This window comes from Hetaerina americana, unplaced genomic scaffold, assembly GCF_022747635.1.
Source record: "Hetaerina americana unplaced genomic scaffold, ioHetAmer1.1.p SCAF_213, whole genome shotgun sequence".
Taxonomy (NCBI): domain Eukaryota; kingdom Metazoa; phylum Arthropoda; class Insecta; order Odonata; family Calopterygidae; genus Hetaerina; species Hetaerina americana.
In genome coordinates, this window is record NW_027286779.1 from 100954 (window position 1) to 109334 (window position 8381).

An 8381-nucleotide genomic window follows, 5' to 3' on the forward strand; every position below is an offset into this window, starting at 1 on the left:
GCTAAAAAGAGGCATTGTAGTCTTCTTTGGCAATTTGACTAAGCCAAGGCATCTACACCAACAAGGAATAGGCATTGTTATCCAAATCACCTTTATGTTGAAATTCAATGTTTCTCAGTGACATGTGCCTGGGGTCAGACTATGGAGACTGGTGGGGGCAATTATTCACCCCTGCCCTCCGTGCCTGCCTCACTGCACTAAATGCAATATCCATGCACATTAAGCATATCACCACTGCTATAAAAAATGCCTTATCATGCAGCACTAGCAACATTTAATAACCTGCCCTCAAATATCAAATCAATACCATCCATTCCCATTCAGGCATCAGCTTAAAGTATATTTCATTTGTAAAGAGTACTATATTGCCTGTATGCCTGTAAATTTCTTAATGTAAAATGTGCATACGGTGAGGATACTAATATATTATGGTTATTATAGATACAATATTTCCATCTGTCGCCGATAATAGTGAAGAACGGGCGGGACTTCTTATTTTTATTAAATGGTCGCTAATGGCAGTTGCTTCGACTTGAAAGTGTATTTTTTCGTGTTAATAGATTTAAAAGTGTAAATGAACGTTTAGCATCTCGAGGGAGAAAAAAGCAAGCATACAAAAAATGCTCACTCAAACTTTTATTAATTTTTAAATCATGTTCACTGTGAGTGGATTATTTAGACATTTTTTAGCATTAGGAGAAGAGCAAAGGAAACATAATGACGTAATAATATTATTGTTTGAATCATGGCGATATGTATTTTTTGTCGCCCTGGGACGCGGTTGGCCATTCACACATCACAGCATACGTCCAAATAGTTTGGGCATGGGTCTTCTTTTGCTTCACTGAAATAAAAAAGATAAGTATTTTAACAACAAATAGGTACCTATCGAGAAAGACGAGGTCATGGGTTTTTGAAATAATTTTAACATTCGATTTTCCCTTTACTGTTGTTGGGATCGCCATTCAATTTTATGCATGAGAATAGGCATCGTGCATGCGTGCATGAGGCCAACGAGGTCAAGAGCCCAGACACTTGGTTCCGTACTGAAGGTCTGTTACGTTACGTTGCGTCGTAACTTAGACGCTGGATTCCTAGACTCGTGCCTGAAAGCGTTGCCGAAAGACCTCCAAGTTTCTATTCCTACTTTTAATCTACATTAAACTGTAGTAGAACTTTTACAGTATTTTAGGTGGTACTCCTCTCAATACAGTAACATATTAGGATACATAATAAATTATTTCATCTACCCTTTGTGCGTTTAACGATTGAACATGAATGATTTTTCCAAGCTCTCCCGTGACCCGGGTATGGATTACTATTGTTTTTTATTGCTTTAAGGTAGTTATATTTTATCTCCATTGATTTTCTGAGGTTTGAATTGAGTAATAGAAACATTGTATTTATTTGTATCCTGCAACGAGGTTTTTTTCTCTTTTATATCTATTTTAAAAAAGTTCAACGCTGCCATTGCTGAGTCTGCAATAGATTCCATTCATGGGGAATTTAAATAATGAGTAGGTTGTCTATTATTGGTTGGCTATGTTTGTTTTATTAAAGAAGAATATTATTCCATATGCTTCCGTAATGAGGTAGATGCGCGGTCCAAGAATAGTTCGCGAGTTGGGGGAAGAATATGTAATGGCCACTGTTGCCGGTGGTCATCAGAGTTGAGACACTGGTGATATAATAGATCGAATGGAGGAAAAATTTCATTTGATCGAGGATTGATCAGCGAATAATGAAATAACATCTAGTAGTTTGAGGGCCAGAGGCAAAAGTTATTTCATGCATGAGATTATATATATTTTTTGAGAGGGAGGCAAATGTACTTGTATTTCACCAGTTCCGCGTAAAGTCACATGATCCAAAGGAATGTGGTTTATCCAAATGTTAAAACCCACCTTTCTTCTACTGTCATTCTACTTTCGCATCTGTAATAAGGTATGCACTCGCAAGCCCCACTCTTGTGAATCTCGATAGATTCATCCTCCTCCTCTTCTTTGGACTCGTCTTTAGCTGACCAACTGCTCACATGGACCAGGAGAACCAATGCAAACGTGAATGTGATCCATGGCTTCATCTGAAAATAAGGTAATTGAGTGATTATCACAAAAAATGGGACCTAATTATTTGGCAAAACTTAACTCATGTTGAATCGTTGATCCGATTCACCAAGCTTCAGAGAAGAGATATCGCGAGATTGTGTGATGTCCATCAGTCATTACTGCTATGAATTTAGCACTCGCAGCGCTCTTTATATGTAGTATTTTATGTACACAATCTTTCATTTTTGTTTTAAGAAACCCCATATGCTAATCATCAATCATCAAAAATGATAAAATAATATCCTCACCTTTGATATTAAAAGATCAACCGAAAACGTGTCAATAGCGATTGATTAAAAATTTTCTTCATATTTTGTTACAGATTCTAAAAACTTTTTTATAAATAATAAATCTTATCAAAATAATAGACCTCTGGTCGAAAGACATTTATTATAGTAACCATTCGATGGGCGGATGTTGGGTAAATGCCAATAGAGAGCAAATGCTATGGGGAAACAGAAAGCCGCTCTGAACCGATTCGTTCCTTTAGACTTATATACGCCCACGAATAGTCTTAATTTTAAGATGTCAAATGGATTTGTTGCATCAACTATCCTTGTAGTCACGCGAGTGATGCCGAGATTCTGGCTCAAAATATCTCCGACTAAAAAGATATACTTATGTCACGCGTCGATGAATCCCTTTTGTTTCTCTCATCAACCTTGGATAGTCCTCGCACAAGAAAACATTAGTGACACGCGATATGTCTGCACACATATATGAGGGGACGTGGTAGCCAAGGGTACTGACCGGAGGCCCCGGGTTCTTTTCCCGGACCTCATCATTTTCACTCGGGCTGCGTGATTTTTCGGGTGCCAGAACTTCCTGGAAACTATGAGCGGCACAGGAAAAGGATCTGACCCCCTACTCTGATGAGTGAATTTCACACGCCGTTGGACATAGTGTTGGGTGAACTCTACCATCACCTACCTAAGCGACCTTCGGGTTAGTAACGGTTTCGGTTAATAATGATTTTTAATGTATTTATGTATATGTATACACACACACGCACACACACACACACACACACACACACACACACACACACACACACACACACACACACACACACACACACACACACACATATATATATATATATATATATATATATATATATATATATATATATATATAATATATATATTTTTTCCACACACACAGAAAAGTTTCGAAACCCGAAAGACAATTCATTCATTTTTTTATATTCATCGACTTAAAAGACAGCTTGGGAATTTTACACCTGGAATAAGTAGCTTACGTCGCGTACAACACAACTACGCCGTTCACCCAATAATATGTTCAACGGCGTGTGAAATTCACACATTAAGAGTTGTGTTTCACGCGACGTATGCTACTTATTCCAGGTGTAAAATTTCCAAGCTGTCTTTTAAGTCGATGAATATGAAAAAATGAATGAATTATCTTTCGGGTTTCGAAACTTATCTGTTCCTACGAAGCTTTCTTTATACAAATTCAACAACATATAAGAAAGAAATTCCATTGTCAATGGAGATAACCCTTCTGTTCATCCTTATCAAACACTAGTTCTTAATTTGAATATTGCGTCATCTCCCACCCTCTTTCCGATTCCAAATTGGGTTTCTGTAAAATGTAAAAGGAGAGTACTTTTACCAAGAATCATCTTGTTCAAAACCATTAGCAAATAGAGAGGGAGAGAATAGCAGAAGGCAACTACATTAATAATTAACATGACTTAGAACTTTTATATTGTACATTACTTATATATTATGCAATTGATAACTTTTACGAGATGGCACATTCTGATTCCCTTGTTGTTATCGACGAGTTAGAATTACTTTTTGTTTCTTAGCACATTAATGTAAGACCATGTGTTCCAGTGAAATTGCCTTTTTAAATGGAAATAATTTGTACAAAAGTATACACATCCAGTGATAATTGCACTTTAAATATAACACGAAGGCTTCATATCATATTCTTCTCACGCAATTCATCGGTATTCCTTTATCATTCCTTGAGTAAGCCATGAGTTTGGACGCGAAAAAATCCAAAATTTGAGGTTTCTTTCAACGTTTAAGCTATCAGAAGTTTTGAAACTTCCGGCAATTAAGAGTGGCAGGATAAAAGCAACTTTAAGGCCGAAGGATGAAGAGCGACAGTTTACAAAGGTGTTCTTAACAATGATTTCGTGATCAGTCCGTCCTTAAAGAATCTTCGTGTTCGTGAAGATGTGAAAAATATGTCACGTTATAATTAATACCAATTAAAAACATAATCTGACAATTATATTAAGAAGGCATTTACCTTTTAGCTCTTTTCTCCGTATGCTATTCAATACAAACGAATCACAATACTTGTCGAGGTCAACGAGGCTATTGATAAACTCTTACGGAGTCTCTAAGGATAAATATATATAAATTCAGGGAATACACCTCAATATGGCAAGCCTTAAAGGCTTTACTGGCATTAAGGATTTACTTTATGCCAGTAGCTTCTGATTTACTGATGTCTGATTAATCTGACCAAATACTTGAAACTGTTATGGATTACTGTACAGCATTTAATCATTTGAAAAATAAACTATACTGAATCACCCCATAATCAAATCCTCTTTATTCTGAAAATTCAAATACTGTGATTACAATGCTTAATATTTTATTTGGTTTGGTATTCCTTCCCGACCTCAATCAGTAAAAATTCTCAATTTATATAGCATGGTATTCGCAATCCAGAGAAAGTATATCACAGTGGCAGAAGTTTCCGTTTAATCTGTTCATCGTAATTTGGTCAACACCGTGGTCACCTGCCAAGGCCGACTCAAGATAGGGGACAGACTTCCGAATAGATTCAGAGCTGAGATAGAATGGCGAGAAAGAATAGTTTGTCCGACCAAGACTGCAAAGATATGGGCCCACGGAAGAGTGATTTCAGTAGAATTCAACTGAATGGATAAAGTTTTGATAAATGGATAAATAGACCTTGAGCGTGAGTCCAACAAGAAATCGTCTTTCTTCATCATGAAACGTCGAGTCACTTACTATTTTTTCGTTTAATAACACTTTCCTTGCGAACGAATCATTAAGTCTCACTGAAAGTTTTACCTTCATAATTTTGCTTTCGATAATTCAGAGGCAAGTCAGGACAGCAACACCGAGTATTAGGTTCTTTCGTAGGTAACTTTACCGGTGGCTCGCTATACCGCTGTGGTCTTTCCCATACAGAAGAAAAACGTTTACGTTTGAGTAGCCATAGAATATGCGATTTTTTTAGTATCTGAGTCAAGGAGTGGCGGAAATTGTCGACTGCAGTCGGCTATTTCACAAATATGACATTGACATCATGCCATCAAAGTAAGTTCGAACAGAAGAAAACTTAATCTTAGACCTTATATAGGCCGGCGCTTAGCCGGGAAATTTCATCCAATCGTTCTCTTAATTCTAAAGAGAAATGCTTAAACATTATTTTTTCGGAATCGTCTTGTTCTAATCAATGCTTTGTGATTATCATAACAAAGAATCAGCTATGAAAGTGACGTTTTAACAGTGATTTTAGTCTAAACATATCTAAAATCTAAAATCACTGTTAAAACGTAAACGAACGCTTTGTCAGACTTATTTTTAGCTATTTTTTTCACGGATTTCTTCAGAAATTGCCATCAGAAATGCAGATAATAACCAGGCCAGTTGCTTCATCTAAGTATGAAGTAAGAAGGCATAAAGAAATTACTGAGCAATCTGAAACTTGACAAAGCTCTCAGTCTCTCTCTTTTTCTAGTAAACTCTCTCTTGGGAAGAGAATAGTCGGTATACTCAACAAGCAGTGTCTACGATAATGATGAATTAAATCCTGTTTGATATTTAAGTACAACATCGAGCATTCGAAAATATGACATGAAAATTACGAAGGTATATTTCTCTAGTAGGTTGAGTAGAACCGCAGAATATTTATCTACCTAAAGTAAGTAAAATATATAGAATAAGAAACTGTATAGATCCAATCGTTTTCCAAGGGTAATTTACTTAATAACTCTAGTGTATAATGCATGTGATTGGAACACTATAATTCATAACTTTTATTGGCGGATCGAGTTTGTTTTTCTCGTGAACTTTGTGTTCAAAATATGACTCCATTTCAGCTTATTCGTTAACAGCGGTGGACAAAAGATTGGAGGAAACGAAAATGTGATGCATATGTAGAATGTCGAAGATCAAATTGACATTTCTAACGAAGCGGTTCCATGACGAGCTGAAGTAGATGTCTATAGAGATTAGCGAAAGAAGAACGGAGAAACTTATTGGAAGGACAAGTAAAGGGATAATGCTGTAGACGAAGATCCTGGATGAAACACAGGACGTGGCCGGCGAGAAAACAGAAATATGAAGGCATGAAGAGAAACGAGAATGAAGTGGAGAGCATAGTTAAACGTATCCCAAGATTGATGAAATTTCTCAATTTCTACTTTTTTTAAGTACACTGCCTTTGGTGTACCAAAGAAGAAGTTTACGTGAATGAAATATTCATGAACGTAATACTCTTCTATAACATTGACAGTTAATGGGATTAATTTATGGGAAAATAAATTGTAGCACAACGGATCTGTAAGTGAAAACGAAGGCGATACCCATAAGAACCTGATTACTGCTAAGGTCACTCTTCCTCGATTCTAATCAGACATTCTGGCTGGAGATGGAGACGAAAAAAATAAGTTTCCAATCGAGTTATTGACGTATTCATTAAAATAAAGGGTATTTTAATAATTTCCGGGATGATCAGAAAACCATCAATCACCTGGAAGACTAAAAATTCCCTAACATCCAACTTAATTAAGATGCAACACCCACTTGGAGAGAATGTGACCGAATTCACCCTAAATTTCGAGGCCTGACTCACTATACAGTGATAAAGATTTAATGAAAGAAAAAGATAAATGAAATGTTACCATTCGTACATTTGGTTTTTGTAGCTTACAGAGTCAAAATTTATGTATTAATATATACCATATGCAACGATCCTCATTACTCATTGGTTGATGTTAAGTCAACGAGATGAACTCCGAAAAGTAATGCCATGCTTTGAAATGGTGGCTCGGAATAAGGGTAAACATTCAGTAGCTAAAAGTCCTCAAACTCTTCTTACAAAAGTAAAGTATTCCCTTGGTGGATTAATGTATGCTATTAAACCATAATCTAAAAAGATATTCACAATGCAACATTATATGTAGTCGCGAACACTTGATACAAGCAATAATATACGAAAATTCGTCATGAAAAAATCTTCGACAGTCCGGTTTAGGAACCTGGTCAAGTCCAATGATAATTTGTCATGGGAACATATCACACATTTGAAGTGTCAATTTCATGAACATAAATAAAATCTACAGGAATAATATATTTATGCTAGTTACTACAAGTGACATATATACCTAAATAAAATTTACTCCACAAGAAAACAAAAATATGAACTATTCATTTTGGAAATGGAAGAATGATGTTACCACGTGAATTATTCACATAATTAGTTTTGAGGAAAAATATGTAATTAAAAATGTAGGCGCAAAAGTTAATGCAGTGGTGGTTTCTATGCCTCCCATTTTCAGGTGAGACTACTACTGATGGTTTTTTTATTTCAATGCTCAGGAGTGAAGTTTTCACAAATCAGCTCAAAAGTAATAACGACTCGGCCTTGTATTACTCATATGCGGTGGCCTCAAATCATGAAACTGATAACCCTTTTAAAACGGCGCCGCGTGAAAATTCTCCCGGTGACGAATAATGTTTAAATTCCAGTCATGATATAATTTTCACTCGTTTCGAAATCATTAGAATTATCGCTCAAGAATCAAGGCTATCCATTTCATACCTCTGCGAAATAATCCAATCCCTCGCACCGATGAAACGACCTGGTTTCTCTTCTATGGAGAGATTGACTTCGCCTTCAAGGAGCAGGGTGCTGCTTCTGCCAATGTTGTTCGTCCGTCGTCCCGTAGCGGAATAAACACAGATCCTCGGGAGAGCGTATTTTAACCCTGAAGGAAACCTCTTGAGCAACCAATTGAAGAGAGGAGTGGGGAGAGGCTTAATGATCACGCCAATTGTTCCCCATTCATCTGCCGGCCGCATATCGGAGGACATCACTCAGATGGAAAGACCTCGAAAAACACCTTTTTCTCAACTTTTGAACGGGTCATTTTTACTCAAAGAATTAGTGTCAAAATGGTGTATTTATTTGGGATGACGGTTTACTGGAGAAGAGGCACGGAATTCCCTTCGATAAATACCCTTTCTGAATTGA

General features: G+C 36.6%; 1 long non-coding RNA gene across 1 annotated transcript; it reads right to left on the minus strand.

The window, feature by feature from the left end:
* Nucleotides 1-659: 659 nt before the first annotated feature.
* Nucleotides 660-8062, minus strand: LOC139688666 (uncharacterized). Its single transcript, XR_011700776.1, has 3 exons — nt 7950-8062; nt 1905-2083; nt 660-844 (listed from the first exon to the last, which is right to left on the minus strand). It is a non-coding gene; the product is annotated as an uncharacterized lncRNA (long non-coding RNA).
* Nucleotides 8063-8381: the final 319 nt, after the last annotated feature.